Below are 22925 nucleotides of genomic sequence, written 5' to 3'. Positions count from 1 at the left end.
AGAAGGAAACAGGAGGCATGATTACTCTGGATATGAAGAAGGCTGAGGTACTCAATGACTTTTTTGCCTCAGTCTTCACTGGCAAGTGCTCCAGCCACATCACACAAAGCCCAGAAAGCAAAGGCAGGGACTGGGAGAGTGAATAAGCACCCACAGTAGGAGACGATCAGATTTAAGACCACCTAAGGAACCTGAAGGTGCACAAGTCCATGGAGCCCGATGAGATGCATTTGTGGGTCCTGAGGGAACTGGTGGATAAAGTGGCTAAACCACTGTCCATCATATTGGAGAAGCTGCGGCAGTCCAGTGAAGTTCCTACTTACAGGCAAAGGGAAAACTTGTCCCCCATTTTTAAAAAGGGAAAAAAGAGAAGACAGGGAACTACAGGCCAGTCAGTCTCACCTCTGTGCATGGCATGATCATAGAGCTGATCCTCCTGGAAGCTATGGAAAACAAGGAAGCTATGGAAAACAAGGAGGTGATTGGTGACAGCCAACAAGGCTTCACTAAGGGCAAATCATGCTTGATGAATTTGGTAGACTTCTGTGACGGGCTTACATGTTTGGTAGATCAGGAAAGAGCAACTGATGTCATCTACCTGGTCTTGTGCAAAGCATTTGACACTGTCCCACAACATTCTTGTCTCTAAATTGGAGACATGGATTTAATGGATGGACCACTTGGTGGATAAGGATTTAGCTGGATCATTTCACTCAAAGAGTTGTGGTCAACAGCTCAATGTCCAAGTGAAGAACAGTGATGAGTGGTGTTCCTCAGGGGTCTGTACTGGGACCAGTGCTGTTTAACATCTTTGTTGGTGACATGAACAGTGGGATTAAATGCACACTCAGCAGGTTTGTCAACAACACCAAGCTGTGTGGTGTGTTCAACATACTGGAGGGAAGAGATGCCATCCAGAGGGATCTTGACAAGCTTTAAAGGTGTGCCCATGCAGATCTTATGAAGCTGAACAAGGCCAAGTGCAAGGTGCTGCACATGGGTCGATGCAAACCCATGCACAAATACAGGCTGGGAGAAAAGTGGATTCAGAGCAGCCCTGTGGAGAAGGACTTGGGAATATTGGTGAATAACTGACTATGAGCCAGCAATGTGCACTTGCAGCCCAGAAAGCCAACAGCATCCTGAACGGCATCAAGAGAAGTGTGGTCAACATGTCCGGGGACGTGATCCTCCCCCTCTACTCTGCTCCTCTGAGACCCCATCTGGAGTCCTGTGTCCAGCTCTGGTGTCCCCAACATAAGAAAGACATGGACCTGTTTGAGCGGGTCCAGGGGAGGGACATGAAGATGATCAGGGGGCTGAAGCACCTCCCCTATGAGGACAGGATGAGAGAGTTGAGGTTGTTCAGCCTGGAGAAGAGAGGGGTCCAGGGAGACCTTATAGTGGCCTTCCAGTACTGAAAGGGGGCTACAGGAAAGATGGGGAGGGACTCTTTATCAGAGAGTGTAGGGATAGGACAAGGGGTAGTGGTTTTAAACTGAAAGAGGGTAGATTGAGACTAGATATAAGGAAGAAATTCTTTACTGTGAGGATGGAACGGATTGCTCGAAGAAGCTGTGGATGCTGTTCAAGGTTGGATGGGGATTTGAGCAACCTGATCTAGTGGAAGGTGTCCCTGCCCATAGCAGGGGGATTGGAACGAGATTATCTTTAAGGTCCCTTCCAACCCAAACCATTCTATGATTCTGTGAAACAGATGTTTTAAGAGAGAGATCATTTAAATTCCTGAAATTCTAGATAGAAATATTTTAAATTGGGGAAAGATGAGAAGAGCTTTATGCTGGACTGCTGCTGCTATGGAAATCAGTTACAAATAAAATATTCTTTTGTTCACGCAATCATCTCAATATTCAGTTTGAGAATATGACTTGTCATGACCATCAGACTTTATAGATACAAGGTTCTGTGAATATTTAACTATGGAGCAGCTAAGAAAATTATTTACAATAATCAAAGTAAACAGGAAAAAATTCCATTCAATTTCTTGAGACTTGCATTGTCTGGTTCTGCTATGCTGGTGCTTTCTAATGTCAACAACTGGATTAAATATTTTATTTTTAAATTGATAAGATAGAATCAAGAAAGATTACTAGCACCTGATTTTAAGGGGCTTTTCCATAATTTTTTCTCTCCTTTTCCCATCATTAGTTCATTGAGGTATTAACAGTTATGAAAGTACATATGCTATGAAGCAGTTGTGTTTAACTATTAATATTGATGTAGTTAGATAACAGGATCCCAGCCCTAGAAACAGACACTACATCAGTGCTGTAGAATGTGGAAAACAAATGAGTATGTGTGAACTTTAGAAACCTTTTACTATACAAGAAAAACACTAGAAACTTCTGCATGAGAGATTCCCGTCTCTAAAGTGGTGTGAATGAGCTTTAGGTCAGGGATCCCCCATGTCTCGCAGGAAGTTCTCCATCTTCCTAAGGCTGCAACTAAAAGGCAGAATCCTTGGGCATAGCATGTTCTCCAGCTCATTTGTCCTCTAAACCCAGAGGTAATTAACTGTAAACTAAGAAATGTGGAAAAGAGATGCAAATCCATCCATAAGTTACAGTAGTCAGAGCTGCTAGTAGCTCTTCACTGCTTTTAGTCGTGAGAGGTCTGGGTTTTTGACCTGAGGCATGCAGAGCTTCAGTATTCCTATGGATACAGAAAGCACTTCAATTTGTGTTTCTTTTTTTCTACGAGACTTTGGCTAGAAGCACTTTCACCCTTGCGAATGCATCTTGCAATAGGAAGACATTGTTGTTGATTCTGATATCTTTTATATTACAGCAACACTTTGATATGTTTTAAATTTACAATTGGCTTATCCAGACTAACACTCATGACCCCAAATCAAATGTAGAATAATGCCATTCATGTTATCTTGATACCTTTTAACAAAAATGTGTGTGTGTGCACCTGTAGCGGCTGACTCAAACACGAAACTCAAGCTCACATCATTTTTCTGAGTGCCTTGATTTTTATCTCTAGTGTAGGAACAGTTAAATGGCTACAGTGTATTTAACCTTAGAAAAAAAAAATGTTGTGCAGTCTGCAAAATTTTCATTAAACATTGAGTTTTAGGTAATTGTGTACAAGAAGAATGTTTAGATGCACTGGATCCAAGGAACAGCGGTCTTTGATAAAATGCCTGGCTGAAGGACAACACTACTTTTTTAGCTTAGAAATCACAACATGAATATACCACATTAACTGTATTTGCTACTTTACAATAAATTCATAAAAAGCCTTCCTTTTACCTCCATCTGGGGTAAAAGTGTGTGCATTCAATATGAAGATGAAATTTGAGTTAGTTTTCCTCAATTTAGTGAAAATCTGCAAGGCACTAATTTTACTCATAAAGGACTGAAACATAATTTCCCTTTGCATCTCTAAGATATATATGTAAAAGTCATTAGTTATTAATTATGGAAAAACTATATGAATTATTTATTTCTGTGTTAAGTAGCACCATACAAATATTTGCAAAGGTCTTTCAGTTGAGTGTATTTCTTGAGTGGCATGATTTTGTATATCTCTGTTCTTTTCTGTTTGGTGATCTAAAACCTGCATTTGCCCTTTTTGATCTTTTTTTTAGAATATTCTCTACGGCCCAATTGAATTCTTAGCATCCTCTCTCTTTAGAAGAATATGTCAGCTCTCAAGTGTCCAGCAGTTCTTTTTATCTGACATGGAGTCTTTAAAACCCACAAGCATGTCTAGGTTATCAGGTTCACTTTAAAATGCTGCCACTCATCTGTTCAGTTTAATGCATTCTCAGTCGGGAGCTGCTATATTGGCTAAAGGCTATGCCACACTGCAGCTTAGAAAATGAGAAAAGAAAGGCAGCCAGGCTCAGGCTAACTATACCATTAACTTTCCTTCAGCCTGCAATACATCAACGGAGCCTTAGACCTAATCATGGGGGTTTTTTATAGCTGCTCTACCACAGCAAATAATGATCAGCGATATTTATTCAGAAAGGAACACTGTTTAGTCTTTGGAAATTTGCTGTTCTCTAACACATGATATGTAGTGATTGCCCATTAATCTTATCATGCATTTTTCTCTCTACTTTTAAAACACTATTCATGCTTTGAATGCTAGAGGAAAGGGGAGAGGTGAAGTCTTTACCTGTAAATGGTAAAATAATGTACTTGACTAACCCCACAGAACATCTAACATAAATGGTGTTATGTTGCTTTTCCTGCCAGTGAATATTATAGACCCATGTATATTGATTAACTAGTGATGCAAACCAGCTATTTTCTATGTCCTATTGACTGGAACTATTTTGTACTTATTAATACCTAATTGGGTCTCAGGGCAGTAATGTTTCTAGCTTATAGGCAGTTTACTTTCATTCTGTGTTGACAAGATTGGGTTTTAAATATCATGGAACACAAGATCCAAAGCTAACCAGCTGTAAACCTTGAGGACAATCAGTTTTAGGCAGGATCTCTACAGAATGTTTAACCACTGGAAGGAAGGAGGATGTGTCAGTAATAGCAGAAATACCAGTCCACAATGCAATGTGTCTGTGTGTGACTTGTGAAAGACATTGGGCAAATTCAGTAAAAATTACAACAGTAAGCTGCAAACGAGTTTCAGCTAGAACATGCATTTTCATTGATTTCTGCTTAACAGAAATATATACATAGATATTATCTGCACAATAGATATTAGCTATCAGAGGCTAAAATTTTTATTTATTTTAGATTTCTACTTTTCAGTTACTTCCAAAAGTACAAAGTCAACTAATATTTTTAGAGTAAAATGTAAGGAGCTTCCATTTTATTTTGTTAGAATAAATAAGTGAAAAACTATAATTTGCCATCATTTGTATAAAATAGACCAACAAACAACATTTTAATTTCTAATGCATACTTACAAATCATCTGTCTCTGTAATGAATTACTTGAAAGGTCATATAAAAGCTGGTACCTGGCCAGATGTGTGGTTTCAGTTGATTGTAGGTGTAAGTAGCATCACTTGACACATGCTCTCTCCTCAAATGAAAATAAAAACAAAGAAACAAAACCAAACACCCTGTGGCCGACAGCCTGCAGGGTAATTATTCCCCAGGCAGCTCCCATGTTACTCTGTGGGTAAGAGTAGTGGGGGGCACAGGAATTCCCAGGAACATGGGGACAGGCTGCTGAGCAACACCTTGAGACCATTAAGGATCAGTCAACTTCCAGCTGCTGCTGCTTCATGGTACAAAAGCTGCAGGTGACTCCTGAGGCAGTATTGTGGTGCTGCGGGCTAACCTGGCCATAGCTACCAAAAGCATTACAGGAATGCCTTAGTTCTTCTGTTTCCACCTGGGTAAAAGAAAGTCTCATCGCGGTATCTCACAGGGTCTCATGAGGATCAGTACTTAGTGGCGCTAACAGGGAACATGTAGAAGAAGTTACAGAGGTGCCAAAATTATGCACATGCGTGTTCCATAACTAATTTACTTCTTCTGTATTTATGGTGTAAGAATAACAAGCAAAGTACTAATCTGACCAAACTTCAGTCTTGATATCTGTGTCAGAAATGAGCAAGCTAATACAGATACTTGTCTGTACAAGAGCCTTGAGACTGAAAAACATATTGAGGTGAAAAGGGATGTATGGGGGGTTTTGAGTTTGTCTTTTTAAATAGCTATACCACAGTCTCCTTTTTCTTAATATGCTCAGAAAAATTCTTATATTTTTTGAGGGTTTCCTGCTGTTCCTTCCCCCTGCCCCCTCACTGTGCAGTTTGCTCTCAGTATGATAAGCATATACATAACCCTGCCTCATTTTTCCTCCTAGCAAAGGTACTTTCTCTAGCATGGCTAGAGAATACTGACACACTGCTTACAGAAAAACACTCCTCCCCCTCCCCCCTGCTGTCCTTTTTTTTTAGTGCACACTTTGACAGTGCAGACCTTAGTCTTTTGGATCAGTTCTACTGCTGTACTGACCTCTGACTTCTTTTAGTTATGATATCCATTAGGCACAGTCTTTGAGAGTGCCTGGTCTCTACTACATAGCCTGTCCACAGCTTAATTTTGTGCTAATAACTCCTGACTCCATACATGTTTTGACCCCTTTTGACTCTTCCTTTTTTTTTTTTTTTTTTTTTCTTTTCCTGTTTGTACTGATAAAACAAGTCCAAGGAGCCCTCATATGAAGTTCCTACAGCTGAACAGCTACAAAAAGTGCTTCTCTTGACTGGAGCATTTTGTTTGCTTTCAGCAGCTGTAAACTTGGTAGCATTTCTCATCCTTCCATTTTTGTGCTGCCTGTGTGTCTTGCAAGGAAGCTGAAGAGGAGAAGGGAAGGGCCAGCTGTTGAATGTTTAAAAAATATTGGTGTGAGGAAGCTGCAGGAAAATGCCAGGTTTTAAAAACCGAGAGATGTCAGAGTGATATTGAATGTCTAGACTCTTGGCATGGAATTGATAGTGGCAGCTCAGTAGCCAGATCTTAGCCCTTCTTATAGTCTTCCTCACAATCAGAAACAAGTTATGATTCAGGCATGAGAGCTTCAAGAAGCTGTACAGCCAAACTCTTCCACTTTTTCCTTGATACCTTTCCAGAACTGGGAGCCATGTAATCAAGGGTACAAAAACCAGCTTCAAAAATCCTAGCATTCTGTGTTTGAACTTTTTCCCACAACCCTGACCAATTCCAAAGAACACAGGGATGTAAGACTATTTATTTACCAATGGAGATCTAATGACACTTCCAAGCTGTTCCCCAAGATGGATAGGAAATGAGACTGGGATGGAGGAATATAGACATCAGTATGGCTCATGCCATACTGAAGTGAAAGTATCTTCTGTTTCTATGCTTTTGCTTGTGATAGCCACTGTCTTGAAGATCTTTATTGTCTCTCTGCTCAGTACCTGTTCAGCTTGTTCTTAGCTGGGGGCTCTCAGTGCTACTGGAATGAAAATACATACCTGCCTTACTGTGTATTCCCATTGAACTGCTTCTGTGAGATTACCTGTAGTAGCCAACACTGTGGCTATGTGTTTGGGGATATGATCTTTAATCACTTGCCTGAATCCACCCACCAGACAGATGGAACATAGATTTGAAGAGGGCTTTTGCTGGAGGCCTGAGAAAACTAATGTAAAGCAACAAATGTGAATCAAAACCACATCTGCATTTGTCACATGCATTACATAAAGTCCACTTCTCAAATCTCCACAGAACTACTTGTTTTCAAAGAAACTCTGATTCTAAACTGAATGCTATCTTCTCACTTCAGTGCATTCACTTTTAAAGCTATTAAAACTTCTAAATGAAAGTAAAACCCTATGTATAAAGTTAGATCTCTCTAGGTTTTTAAACAGTTGGCTCTTTTTATTTATTGTACTAAACTATGCTTAAAGGAAAAATGTTTTATTCATGAAGAACACTTATGTATTACGATATGTTTAAAATATTGAATATTTAATATTTCCTCAGTATAGTATGTAATTCATCCTAGAAACCTTTTCCTGAAAGCAATTAGATAGTTATTAGAAAGCTTAAAGAAGAAAACAAAGCATCTAGTTGATAGTTTATTTTTAATGGCTTGCTCAAGGTAGTATTTTGCTAAGTTTAATAAGAAACACTACTGTGTCTTTATTTCCTCTATATAGCCTCTAGTAAAAACATGTTTTAAAAATATCAGCTGAGAAGATGTTGAGAAAATAACTTTTTTGTACTTTACATATATGCAAATATAACCTTTTGTACATGTGGGAATGGATAGCTAGGAATAAATCTCACTTCATTACAGTAATGAGAAATCACACAAAACATTATCTACACATTTTCTGTATGATTCTTTGACTTGAAATAACCTTGTGGCTCGTTCACATTGAGAATTTTCATTATACAAGAGATATCTAAAGGATTTCAGTGACATTATTATCTTCTAATAGAACTGGAGTCAATACTGCATATGCAAACTGTATCTTATCAGACAGGCTAGCAGGGAGTAAAAGATATTGAAGAAATGCTTGAGGTAGTGACATTGGCAATACGATGACGTATGTTTAATGGGAAGGTTTATGACTTGCCAATGTATCCCTATGTTACTTAAACATTATTTTACAAAATAAATTAGATTAAATGATTTCTTGACTACCTTTAAGTATCTTTAAAGAAAATAAATTTTTCTGTATTCCTCATGTACAATTATAGTCAACACGCTTAATAAGTGTTTCTTATTGCTAAAGAAGCAATAAGTAGCTTATTTAGTAGCTTAATGCAGTTTTTAAAGAAAAGATTCTGCAGTAGTCTTGCCATAGTTAAAGTGTAAAAACCCTACAATTTCAAAGGGAGAAAATGTACCTCTAAATCCACTCTACATGACACATTAGGAGTTTAGTGATCCTGAGAAAGACAGGCTTGCTAACTTCACAGTTCTTAAACACAGTCATTATTCCTAAAATAGTGGATAAATTCAAGAAAGTGCTGAGAAATTGAATTGCAAGAGGTATAATCTCTGCTCCATAGCCATGTCAGTTTGAAAGCCCTGCCTTTTTTGCATAAAGCTTAATCACTGCTGGAAAAGAAGTGAGCATTAATCTTGGAATCAGCATAATTGAAAGCCAACTCCTCCTACCCTGGCACATGTGCTACTCACGGAAAACACATTCAAACTCTATTCTTAATTAAGTTTCCGGGTGGCCAAATGTTCTCTGAAGATGCTTACATTTCCTCTTGGAGAATCTGTATTGTGAAAATGTGATATAGTGTTGATTTCTGTCATCAGTATGTTTCCTGTGTTTTATAAGGGTAGGAATAGCAGAACATGGAAGAGAGGAACTGTATCTATTTGGGTGCTTCATTCCCTTCCTCTGGGAAGCCATGTGTTTTTCAGGTTCTGCTTTCAAAGCATGAATTCACAGAATTTAATTTGATGGGTTCTTCTGACTAATGCTGAATAGAACAAGAGCTCTGTTATTGTTGCTATCTTTGCTGAGAACAAAGAAGTAATAGTGTTCTAAAACCACAAAATTAAAAAATAAAACCCAACAACAACAACAAAAAAAGCGCCCACAAACCTGTTTTATTTCAGTAAGTCTATTGATTAAGACACTTTTTTTAAGCCATTGTTGAAGGCTCCTACTGCTATCAACCTATCATTTAACTATGGGGCCACGATGCATTTTTCATTTAGTAAACATTTTCCCAAGCCAACAGACCATAAATTATGAATAAGCATTTAATGAAAATACATTAATAGGTAATACCAGCTACAATCTCATATTAGCAGCACCAGATATTGCCTAATGTTATATTTAAATTATGCAGATCAGAGTAATTTGGTATATCTCAAGTAATAAATTATATTGTTCTGTGCCACCTTAATTATATCTTTTGACATGAAAGAAGCTATTTGAATGCTTTGCATTTCTTATCATTTGCATATTCTTGTCATTCTTGATCCAGAAACATACTGTGTGTGGGTTGCTTCAAATTGCTGTGGTTAAAAATCCTAAATATATCATTTAATTAATATTGATATTAAAAGTAGTGTAAATTCACCCTGCTGTCAAAGAGAGTTTAAAAGCTGATTGTTTCTACACCATCGTGCAAATAATAGGAATGCAGAATTTATTTACTTCATATATAAGGTTATTTACTTTATTGTTGACTACATTTTCTATTGCACTGACTTGTCATTCTTTTTCTCCTATCAGCGTCTAAGATGTTCAGGCAGTTACTTGTTGCAAGCATTTGTTCATGACAGTATATCACATCAAATAAATCAGCAGCTTTACAGTAAATTTTCCTTCCTGTATTACATTTTTTTAAAAAAATATAGTTTAGGTAGGATGTCCTTAAAGAGGTGGTACTTTTCCAAATAAAAAAGCTAAAACACATGTATTTGAGACATAAAACAACAGTATCTTTTCTCCAGCTTAGTAGAGAAAGTAAGTGGGAATGCATCTTCAACGTTATCACTCATTATACTGGCAAAATATCTAAATATTTTTAACATCTTAGTTGCATAAAACAGAAAGGTTGGTACCTAATGTATTCAGGGCCCCCTTAGTTGTGAATTATCCCCCCAGAACCTCTGGATATGAAGCAGATCCTTGTTGCTTTTCTCTCTTTAATGCAGAAAATATGTTTATTCTTACACTGAGGTCAATATCTCTTCCAGTGTCATAGGGATTCATTTATTCATTCTTGCAATATATATAAAAATGAACTTTTAAATTCAAATGCATTGTTAAAAATGGCTTCCTTGCCAGAATAGGGGAGTTTAAGATTTCTCAGACAGGTTCTAAGGAAGATTGTGATTCAGGCCATTTAGGTGTGTCTCCTTATTACACAGAGGTGTCTGTGCTCCACTGCAGTGCAGGCAGCCCCCCAAAAAATTAGTATACGATAACACAACATATTAAAGACCTTTCTGGTGAATATATTTGTTGTTCACTACTGCCAAAGTTCAAAACTGTTATTTTTTTTAATTTTACATGTCCTGCAGAGACTGTCTAACTTAAAATTAGCTTGCTTTGGAAATAAGTGGAGGAGGGATTTTAATTTGTCTGTGAAAATATTATAATTTTTTTATGGTAATCTAAGGACTTGCAGTAAAAAATCAAAAGAATCAGTAGGTTTTGTTGAATTATATTCAAACCGTTTACACCTGGTTACAAAACCTAGTTAACAGCTTGGTACATTCTCGACTGGTTTTACTACTTTTGCTCTCTCTCTTCTTACCAGAGGTACTAACACATCCCAGTGTTTGAGTGAGAAACATTTTCAAATGCAAGGACAGCAAAATTGTCCATTTGACAGCTGTTTTGGTGGCATCTATTTGGTCATTAGCAGATGAGGTCAAATAAAATAGTTGATATAGAGGTCTTCTCATGTTCTTAAATATTTCTTCTGGAGTAAACAAGGTTAACAGACAACTGAGTATTTTGTGAAGGAGTACATAGGATGGACAAGAAGTCCTGTATTTTTTGTACTTCGACTTTCTAGAACAGGTTTAAATTCCTTACATAAGCTGTCAGAAGCATACACTGTTGGCTCTTAAATAAGGATTGACTTCTACCAGTTTGTCATGTATGTCTGTCAAATTTTAAAAGGTAATTACTCTATAGTTCCACAGAGATCATCTTTTGCATTATAAGCCATTAGGTAGATTCAAATGTGTCATGATCCAAAATGATTCAAAATACCATTATGTCCAAACTCACCAAGTTTCACTTTTAGTTTTTGTATTTCATAGAAACATATCTCTTAAAGGGGGACAAAAAAAGGCTGTCTAGTAGGAAAGGGGTTTTTTTATAATATTTTAAAAGTTATTTAAACTATTTCAAATAGATTCTTATCTCCTGACATTAAAAAGTTTACTTCTTAATTGAAGCATCAATAGTTAGGCACCTAAACTAGTAAATATTTTTAGAAAAATAAAGTGACATGAAAATTAAATAGTGATATATTAACAATAATAATAATAACAACAACAACAACGACATCCAAAATACCCACATGTATTTCTAATATACACTGTTCTAAAATACTGAAACCAGAGTATATTTAGAGCCTACTGGACTTTTGCATAGTAGTGTGCTTATACTCCCTGTCCCTCTGCTTTTCTATCCTTAGATCAGGTGTTTGTTTCAAAATTTTATGTGTTGATAAGTGAAATATTAGTTCCTTCACAGGTTTAAGGAAAAATGATCTTGCTGGAAAAATAATTTTTTTTAAAAAGGCACCAATATCTGTTCTGAATATTTCACTAATTTCTTTAAGTTTATGTCAAAACTGCATAATGTTTTAGAAATTCCAGTAAAACAAATCCCAATATTGTGTACAAAAACATTTGAGCCAAATCAGGTTCTCAATGCAGCTAAAAAGCCATGAAGCCCAGCTATGTAAATGTTATGAATCAGATTGTACTTAGCATATAACTCAATAATAATATTGGTTATGCTTCTACATTTCATTATATTTCATTATAAGATAAAATTGGCTTATAAAAAAAGTCTCAAAAAACATCACCATCAAAATGTAATTGTTATGCAAAACTAAGTTTCTCTTAATAAATAAACAATGATTCCCAATTTTTAGTGGTCACAAAAAATTGTTAGCTATAGTCAAAGTTTACTTCAGTTCAATAATACAGTAGCCATTCTTAGCATACATGAGATTACAATGAAATCTAGTTTTTACAGGGAAGCATCATAAAATAGAGCCGTTAGTACAGAAAAGGCAATGGTAAAATCAAAATATATAATGAAATTAAACGAAGCTCAATCAGGAGATTTTTATAATCAAAATGCTTAACGGGTGTAGCCAGCATCTTCAGAAATGCTGGTTTGGAAATGAGAAATAATTATTCAGGTTATTATTTGTGGTGGGACTATTCAATTTTGCTTAAAGGTAACATAGCTTTATGTTTCATTACTGAACAATTTTGAAGACCTAACTGGTGATTATAAGGTTTTCCCAATCTAATAAGTGGGAGTGTTCATTTTTTCCTGTTCCTCCAAACAGAATACATTTTGTTACTGGGGCTTGTGGGCCTACTTCATCACAAAAAATGATGTACATTTCTTTTTGCTTAAATACTGCAACTGATCAGTTTCAGCATTCCATGACATATATATATATATATATATATATATATATATATATAGTGTAAATGAGAAAAAACACTTATCTAAAAAGGGGCATCCCTCTATGCATTTATTTATTTATTTATTTGTCTAGAGAGCAAGAACAATTGCTCTGCAGTCATCATGTCTGTTTAATTACCTCGTTCAAAAAAGCATGCAAGAAGACCCTGCAAACACTTTTTCATTAGTGCCAAGTAGGCACTAATGTCACTAGTGCCAAGTAGTAATTGGAGAAAGTCTTTGAATGTCCAAATGTAATCTCCTTGTCAGAGAAATTGTTAGGCAAGAGCCATACTATGCCTATTGCTGGAACAAGATAAATAGTTCAAATAAAGCAACAAAAAAATCATCTTCACTCAAGAGTCAATATTAGAATGACATTTAGTCAGTGATTTAGTCAGTGGGTGCCAAGGATGTTATGGTACCCAGAAGATAGTTCAGAACTGGGTCAGTCTTTGCCTTCCTTTCTCCTACCAACAATGAGAATATGTGGAGGAAGGGAAAATCTAATGCTCCAAATAAAAGACAGTGATAACTTACTGCCCTGAAGGCTTCCTTGAGGATACCAGAACTGTCAACTATGTTCAGGGCACATTGATAGTCTGTTCTGGAAGCTGGTCATCTTCATTTCTTATAGACCACAATCCTAATTCTGACTCGGCACAAGCTTATTAGGAACTGTGGGCATCCTCATACTTAAGTGCTTTGTTGTTTGTGTTGTCCTTAAGTGTGCAATGGCATCTTGTTAGTATAGTTCCCCATAGCAATTTAAGTTTTGTTAGCTAAAAAAATTACAACAATCAAATTACGTGTTGGAATAGAGCAGTCAGATAGACTGCAGCTCCATGTTAAATTATGGCTAAGCTGATTTACTGGCATTAGAAGGCTCACAACATACGTTTTGTCAGCTGTTTTGACGTCATCAATGTTTTTACCTCTTAAAGGAAACAATTATTCTTTTCTTAATGTTCAATTAAAATATATATATATATATATATATATATATATATATATATATACTTGTAACCAAGGAAAAAAATTATTGTGTTGTAAGGATATGATCTGGTCTTCTTTCCTTCTTCCCTTATAAAAAGGAATAATAACAGAAAGTGATTTTTCTGTAGGCTCATTTGTTTAATGATTTTATGTATGCTATTGAATGGTGTAATATGGTTTAATTGGAATCGTTTGTAGTATGATGTAGTGTTTTAGTGCTAAGTGTTACTTTTTTCTATCAGAAATCATGGTCAGAATGTTTTGTAGGATAGAAGCTTCAATAGGTAGAAAGTGCTTCCTATAGAAGGTATTATTTATCTTAAATGTTCATTACCTTTTATCTGTCACTCCCAGTTTCTCCATCTCTGTTTTCCCCTCTCAAACACACAAATACTCTATTCTCCATGTAATTTGGTTTTCATTTTGTTTTTCACAGTTTCTCCAAAACAGATGGCAGTAAAAGTTTCCAAGTCAGGTTATCAGATCCAGTCCTATCATAAATTTGGTTATAACATAAATCAAAGATGAATCTTGATCCATGGTATTTGATCTTAAGATAGGTCAGACATCATCACCTATCACTATCCAAATTATTTTAAAATACATACATCAAACATTCTTAAAATTTATAAAGTATGAGCTCTTTCTTTCTTTGTTATAAATCAGGTGCTTACAAATCAGGATGGATATAGAAAGGACTTTCTCCAAAACATAAGATAAAGGCTGAAATAGAATTCAGAGTTTTAGACATTCTTTTTTACTAAAGTAGAAGTTAACCTGGTAAGCTTGGTGATAATAAGCAGAGATTATTTGGCTTCAGGCTTTTCTCATGCTGTATTATTAAAAATGAATCAGAGTGGTACAGGCAGGACTTTTTAAACAAAATTTCTATCTCATGGCAAATTTAAATACTTTCAAATTTCCTATAAATGAAGATAGTTGCCCTTTCAGAACTTTCAGAAGGAAAAAAGCTTATATATAATAACAATACAAATATCAAAATAATCAAATTTCATTTCCCTATGATACCTAGATTATTACAAAATGACCTAACCAAAATTGTTGTCAAAATATTCTGTTTCAACATGTGTTCCATGGATAATGTACTAGATACACTGATATTATTCTTAGTTGATTTCACTGGAAAATGTGGTTTCAAAGGGAAAAGTTCTTGCTCATGTGTTTCCAGCAGTTCAAATTTTACTGTCACATCTTAAATTAAAACAGCCTGGTTCTAGGCATACCTGGAATAAAATAGCCTAGTTCTTTCCAGACATTTTTAAAAGGAAACACATAGTTATTTAAATATTATTTTTTGTCAGGGGGGGAGCGGGCAGTGATGATGACACACATGACACAGAACAGAAATTCTCAAGATAGTATTCTGGACACAACATTCTGCTTTATAATTTCTGTAATCTTTAGTCATTGTCATAGTTAATACTGATTCAGATGAAGTGCTGTAAATTCTCTTTACCTGGACATTCACACTAACTTTAAAATAGCTACATAGTCTTGAAAACGTTACAAATTGTAACTTAATGCAATGAAATCTTAGTAAACCAGAATTCTGTAATTATCTGGGAACATCCAGTGTATTCACAGAGTTGTAGACCACAGATCATAACCTTGACAGAATTATTTTTAGAAAAATAAGGGGTTTTATTATAGAGTTTGCTTTCTAACTTGTCTGCAGCTTGATCGGGGTTTCAATAAATAGATGCCCTAATGAAAAATTGAATTAAGCACCTTTTTCTCCTTTTAAGGCATCCCTAAAGTTTCCATTACAAATGTGTATAACATTTTAATCTACATCCATCCCACTAGGCTTTAAGTACAAATTTCGCTATTTAATCTGAAAAAGCTAATTCACATTAATAGCATGTTAATCTATATGGTTAACACTTGTCTTTGGTAATAATTGCTGGTTAGTTTTATAAAGAATTCATTAAATGTCTTGCTAAATTACATAAAGATCATAATAGGCATTTAATGGATGCTTTTTAAAGTGAAGTAGAAATTACTTTAGATTATAAGTAACTGTAGGTTTATAAAGCCATCATTATATGTCTATTAAGACCATTTAACTTAAGTGTTCCATAATTAGAGAGGAGCTAGAATTTTAATTGCACATTTGCAAACTGATAGCTAGAACTTCTGAAAACAGCTCTCCTTTTATTTTAGCGACTGTTTAAAAGAGTTTGCACTTTCCTCAGGTTTTATTTCTGAAAGGTTTTATTAACATTTGGAATATCCTAGTATTCTATAATCAGTTATATGGGACAGAAAAAAGAAGGCATCTCATATAAAAATAGTTCCTTGAAACTTATTTCTAATAATTGAGAAAATAATAAGATAATTTTTTGTTTGTTAACTGTTAAAATTGAATCTGAATAGGAACTGTTTGGTCCAAAGTATTGACAAGGGGATGAAGAGTAATTTTACCTCTGGATGATTAGCTGAAAACAGACAATAATAATAATTTTGCCCAAATTTAGTTCTTTTATCCTAAATCTACCTCTTATGTAGCTACCCAAACCATAAAAATTTACTTGTCATTGGTTCTATTGTATTCAGTATCACTGGAGATGTTAAGTAGCTTTGTCTTTTAATCATGCAGAATGTAAAGTGTGTTCAGCTCCCAGATATACTCCAGTGTGGAGACAGTGTTCTTGAGGACACTGACATTGTCCAAGTCCATTCTGTTCCATTCTTAATTCAGCTGTCAGACCTCAGTTTTGTAATAGCTGAAACTCAGAATATAAAATGTTCTTCTATCTTTGAATAAAATTATATTTTTCACCTAAAATCTTTATTAAAAAAAAAAAAATCTTAGACATTTTCTTTACTTCGATGTAAATACAAAACAGGCCTTCCACAGCCAAGGAAATATGTACAAAGCCCATTAATGTCTCATTCTTTTCAGAAACATAACTTTGACCTTAGTGATACATCAGATTGTATTTCCCAGGATGGGCTCAAGGCTGAAGCAAAGTATTTGCATTTGAGTAGCAGAATGTTAGAAATGGAAACATGGCAGAAATGGTTGACCTTCATCTCATACTCTTCACTGCTCCCTGTTCCATTGCATCCGTTTCCTTTCCTTTACCCTTAGCTCAAGGCTGGCAAAACTAAATTTTCTCTGTTCAGTTTTGTTATGCTTTGTTTTGAAATCTTGTATCAAATACACTATGTTAGTCTCTATGGGCCCCCAAGAGTGAATTAAATGATTCAGATAACATTTCTGAAGGCCATTTTCTATTAAAATCCAGTTCTTGTTTTCTTTCATAATCCTGATGGGTTTATTTTAATGGGTCTTTCCCACAAATGCATCTACTTGCTAGCAATTTTATAGAGTATACAAGCATTATACTCAGATAACTGTATGCTTTTCTAGTCTGAAGTTATCTAATATTGCATAGGTGGGGGAAACCACAGGGAGCTCCTTCTTTTTTAAAAACTTAGTCTTTGAGACTAACAACTAATTTTGTCAATAAATTCAACTACTCTGCTGCAAACTGACTGTATTGCCTTCACCTCTAAGCTGAGCTTCTTTAAATGTGAGCCCTGACCATGTAGTTCTCCATTTTTTGCTGTCAAGGGTCAGTTCCCTCTTTTAGCACAGTCACAGACACACAGACTTGTTTCAGGAAGTTCCAAATAATATTCTTCTGATATAGTCTCCAGTACCTACCTTGCCAAAAATTTTGTTGTTTATTCGGAGAGAGACATTAAACAGTATAAGGAACTAGAAAAGGAGTGACATATAAGAAGACAAGATGGCAAACTTGTTAATGACTAAAGATGAAAGTGGAAAAGAAGTAATAGTGGAGAAATAAATACATGCAAAATGACGTGATACTTGGAGAAATGGAAGAGAAAAACAGAAGATGGACCAACAAGGAGAAAATAGGAAAGAAAAAAATGAGTAATACATGAAGTCCACAGAAAAAAAAGTCAAACAGCAGCTGGAAAAACCCATTGGAGATTTAGTCAGGTAGTTTCACTGGAACACATTTAACAGGAAGACTGCCAAAGAAAGTGGCCAGACTAGATTAAATCCTCCAAATTGAAAAAAAATCGTCAGTTAACAGTTGCACTTTGGGCAGATCATGCTTCTGCCCTGAGAAGCAGTGCAAGGGAATCACGGTGTTCTAGTAGAGATACTGGTGTTATTCTCTCATGTGGGTCATGTATTGCTATAAAAAAGCAGCTGTAAAGACTTTAATTTTTCAACTTAAAACATTACAAGGTCTGTGCCTGCGGGAGTTGGCATGCAAAAGGCAAATGCTCACAGGCATTGCCTGGGGTCTGTCTTGCTAGGAGAAATCTTTGAGTCTGAGATGCCTTTACTTTTGTGGTCTGAACAGTTTAAAATTTTGTATTATACATCTCACTTCTGTATTTCAAGTCTGTTCTTCCAATAGCTGAGTTCTTAGGCTTGATTTGAATAATAACTCTAGAAGAAAAGCTTTTGTTTTCTGAATTCCGTGTTTAGTTCCTGGTTGCCTGATATTTTAAGCACATAAATATTTATTCTACTATAATATCTTAGTGGCACAGAAGTGTTCCAACTTTATTATCCAGTGAAATAGTAAAGCAGGATCCTCTTTATTGTATAACTATACCAAAACTTTCAGGTACATTAGTGACTATGTTTTTTGTCTTCTAAAATCACCAATAATACTCTGGAAGTGCAAATGTATAAGCACAAGCAAATCATTAACTGCCAGACAAAGTAACAGTATTATACTGGCAACCACAAGTAAATGGCTACAGAAATCAATAGGTGCAGACAGCCTCATAGTCATAGCACCAAAAATTGTTGTTATGGAAACTGAGTTTCCCAGGACACATCTGCAGATCTTAAAATATTTCATCTTAGCTTGTAGCTAGAAGTTTGCAGCTGCTCTCTACTTACAGTATAAGAACTTACTAACAGCTTTTCAGCCATCTGTGGTACAGCAAAATACACTGCAAAACTATTCAGAAATTGCTTTCTTCTGAGAATCAGGCAGTATTTCCCCAAAATGTTCAGTTTTACTACCTTCTTCAAGACATTGTTGCTGAAGAGAAGCATAGCTTTTTGACAAGTATTCTTAAATGCAGCAAGGAAGTACTGACTTGTTACTACCATAATAAACCCTGAAGTCTATGACGCTTTCTTTAAAACTGCAATTCATCAGTTATGACGTGTTTCTAAAGTTCTATAATTTTTACATGCATTAGATGAATACCATACTGCAGTAAACTTTGGATTAATTTAGCTTGTAATTTGTCAACTAGATGCATATTTTTTCTCTCTCAAAAGGCAGTACAGTGGAAAACTTGGGAAATGAGAGAGTCAGCAGCTGACCATATACAGTGGTTTCTTTTCCTGGAGAGCATTTGACAGTCAGTATTTGTTCCCCTTAATTTCAATGCCAGAATTCAGCTGGGGTTTTTTTTTTTGGTTGTTCTTTTTTTTTTCCCATCTTCCAAATGTCATAATTCCTCTAGAAATAATAACTGCAATATATATCCAAGCCTACAATGGAAGGTAATATCTGGTTTTGGAATACATGACTATTCATTAGGCTGTAAGTATTAGCTGATACCTATATGACGTGTTATAGTAAAGAGATAATAAATAGGATATGAACAAAAATGCCCTGAGGTAAAATCTTGCCTTCATTGAAAATCAATGGTAAAACTCCTATTGCCCATCAGTGGGACAAATACTTTACTGTCCATGTGAGAACAGAAATAGAATTTAATTTCTCCACTTGTGAGAACTTGTATTATGTAATTATCTTATTTGGGTTTAATTCTCTGTTATTTCTTCAGGCAGGGCTCCAATTGAAATCTCTTGTCTCTTGCAATCAGTGGGAATTTTTACTAAGGATAACATTTTTCTAGTGCTGTGCAATTTGTTCTTTTTCATTGCTTATCTTTTGTCCATTTTATTGTTTATATTAAGGGAGAATAGGGGAAAAAAGCAGCTTTTTTGGAACTGACTAAGATGAAAAGAAAAAACACTACGAAGAAGAAGTAAAGATTAAATAGAGTTTATCAAGGTCGAATTTATATTGTGGATGTTGAATTAGGTCTGCCTCACTTGCATAAAAGGTTCTGTCACTCCTTTACTCTTTTCCAGAGAAGTGTAAGAAGGTAACATAGCGAAAACGTTGAAGGAGTTGGCACTTGAGTCTGCATGTTCCTCAGAGCCATTCTTTCCTATTTCCTCCATGGCTTCCTGCTACACCAGTTCCTCAGGACACATCTGACATCCTGCTCCCAGGCAGCTGCCTCTCCCGCTGGTGCTCGGGGAAGGGGCTGGATACCCGATCAGACCCCACTGACCTGTCCTGTTTTGCAGCTCTGGCTGGAGGCACCAGCCTGTCTTTCCCACATCAGTCACGGTCCTGCTATGGCTGCCTCTGCTAATGGACCCCTGGTGTCTCTCAGATGCCTTTCCATATGCCTTGCCAGTGGCAGGGGGTAGCAGCTGGCAGTGCTTCAGGGATGCCAACCGTCAAGGGGAAAGGCTGTCGCAAGGGAAGCACCAGCACTGGCAGAGTGTGTGAGGAAGAGCAGGGAAGGATAGGCACAGGGTGAGGAAGGCACCATTGGTGCACAAGGTTTGCAGGGGTAGGCATTCACCCCCACTGGCCTGTGGGGTGGGGGTGGCTGACAGACAGACAGACGCCAGGCTTGGGGGAAAATTATTGGGGTCAAGTAATTTTCTCTTGCTCTCTGTAGCATTCACCTTTTATTTTTACATCAGATGGAGCTTAGGGATGGGGCTGGGCTGTCCTGTGTGGCACAGATGTGATCTGCCATACTGAACTTCTGCTTTCCTTCAGGAACCTGTGCTACTGAACCTTCTGGAAGTCACGTAATCTTGTTTTCAACACTTAACAGGGAAAGAACCTATTCCTTGGTAGCTAGTGGAAGAATTGAATTGTCCTTCTTATTAGTGTATCTAGTTTTGAGTATTAGCTTGCCTTTACCTGCTGGAGTAAAAATCCACCTATTAATTTTTTTTCAGGTACAAATACTTGTAGGCTAAGATCAACTCAGATTACCTTTCCTTGCATATTTTAAATATAGATTGAACTAAGGTTTGTAACTATAGGCAGGTTTAAAAAATTCAAGTCACTGTTATACAATTACTTTTAAAGTCTGAGTACCTTACTGAAGTGTTTTGTATTGTGTCCATCAGAAAAAGATCCTGAATTTCAGTAACAGCCTTACTATGGAATAGGTAATAAACCTATCCAGGACTCATCTGTTCTAAGGCCTATGTTCACTTTATGTACATCACCACAAAGAAAGGTACAGTTGTATTAGTCATTGAATAATTTCTGACAGACTCAACAAAATCTGCTTACTAATGTGTTGCAAGGCATCTAACTGAAAGCCATAAAGAAAAATTGGAATAGAATTTATCCACAAACTACCATAAGTAGTTGAAATTTGTTGGCTTTTTTCCTTCATCTCAGAAAGTAGCTCATATTTGTGCTACTAATTTAATAAATATCAACAAAATGAATATCTATCAAAATACCTGAATGTTTCTAAGCCATGAAATAATGTAGATGATACTCTAAAAATTACATTTTTTCATGTGCTTTGTATTTTTTTTCCTGTGGTTCATCTTTTGGTCAACTTTGCAGCATATGTCAGAAGTATATGATGGAATGGTTCCATGTGTCCTGAGGGCTAGCTGAAGGTACTGAAAGAAATGGTAAAAGTTATTTCACTCTGTACACTGTTAGATGCAACCAGAGGAGAAAAAAGCCTCAAAAAGTGAAGGGAACTAAAAAAGTTCTCTACAGTATCCATATATTTTTCAGCACAAAATTATATAACTCTTCAATTTTTTAGCTTTTGCTTTCATGAAAGAAATTTGAGAAGGGTCTTGAAAAGAATGACTTTGCCTGAAAAAATAACTAAACCCATACAAGATTTCCAAATTGCATTTTAATAGAAAGATATACCTAAATACTATAAATAAAAATAAAATGTGATATACATATAGCTGTATAATATATCGTATACAGCTAACATCAGCCACTCTCATATGATAAAAACAGGTAATTCATTTTCTTTGATGATCTATTGCATATGGATGATCTGGGGTTACATGATGATTTTCTGCTAAGCTTTTCTACAGTTGATGGTAAGACTCCAGTACCTAATCAGTATATTTCAGGCACAGTCATTATTAACTGCCCTTCAAAGGAAATTATAAAGTAAGACAATAAAATATCACCTGGAGAGAGCTGTAGAAAATGAACAAAGGATGGATGCTGAGTTTCCATGTACAATATATACATTGTTTGTGTGAATAAAATATATATATATATAGAGAGAGAGAGAGTAGCTTTTTATTGGGTGTGTTTGAAAAATGCCCAAATAATTGTTTGAAAATAAATACAGGACAATTCCACTGCATTTTATATAACATCAATTATTTTTTCTGTTAATAAGGTGAGTACTATTCTGAAATACTTAAAATTAATAAATTTGCCTCTTATCACAAGTAATTTAAAGCTGGTTTTAATGCTGGAGGCACAGAACGGGTTGACAGCTTAGTTTTTTGGCTAGTATACACTAGCACATCAATGCAAAATATTTACAAAACTTTTTTCATCAGAATAGCTGAACTCCATGCCAAAAACAGCTAATGAGGGAAGAGGGAATAGGACAAGCTAAATAAATTATATTGCTGTTGTTTGATTTTGTGCCTTTAATGATTCAACTCTTTAAAGTCAGCATTGCTTATAACTTTAATATTATGCAAATTACATCAAACTTTTCAAGAAATTACAATTGTTTACCTGTTTGAAATTTTTTTTGTATAATCAAATTACTGCTATTTATTACAGGATTTTCTTATACCTGTTATTTGATCAGTGTCATTGTAAAAACCTACATTTGATATGAATGAAACCAAGTGCTTCCAATTCCTGTGTGTTTTCTTTTTTCTTTCTTTACTTTATCAGCAGATGGCCTTAAGACATCATTCTTTATCATTCTTTTTTTTTTTTCTTTCCTTCTCTGCTAAACCTCCCGGGAGGGGGTGGGGGGGTGTGGGAAACTGTAACATGAAAACAAAGTAGTGAATCCAGGTGCAGACCAGATTGGTCCGAGAGTGCCTTGTTGTTGTATACAAAAGAAGGACAGCAGAGAAAACAGATGTCCAGATATGACTTCTAACATTTTTCAGGTAGGTGGAGAAAATGTGACACTCTAGTTAAATTAGCTTTGAAAATATATCGATATTACAGTTTAGAAGTTTCACCTAACGTTGG

This window comes from Athene noctua, chromosome 1, assembly GCF_965140245.1.
Source record: "Athene noctua chromosome 1, bAthNoc1.hap1.1, whole genome shotgun sequence".
Classification (NCBI taxonomy): domain Eukaryota; kingdom Metazoa; phylum Chordata; class Aves; order Strigiformes; family Strigidae; genus Athene; species Athene noctua.
The sequence above is the reverse complement of the archived record's forward strand: the minus strand, read 5'-3'. Positions refer to the sequence as shown.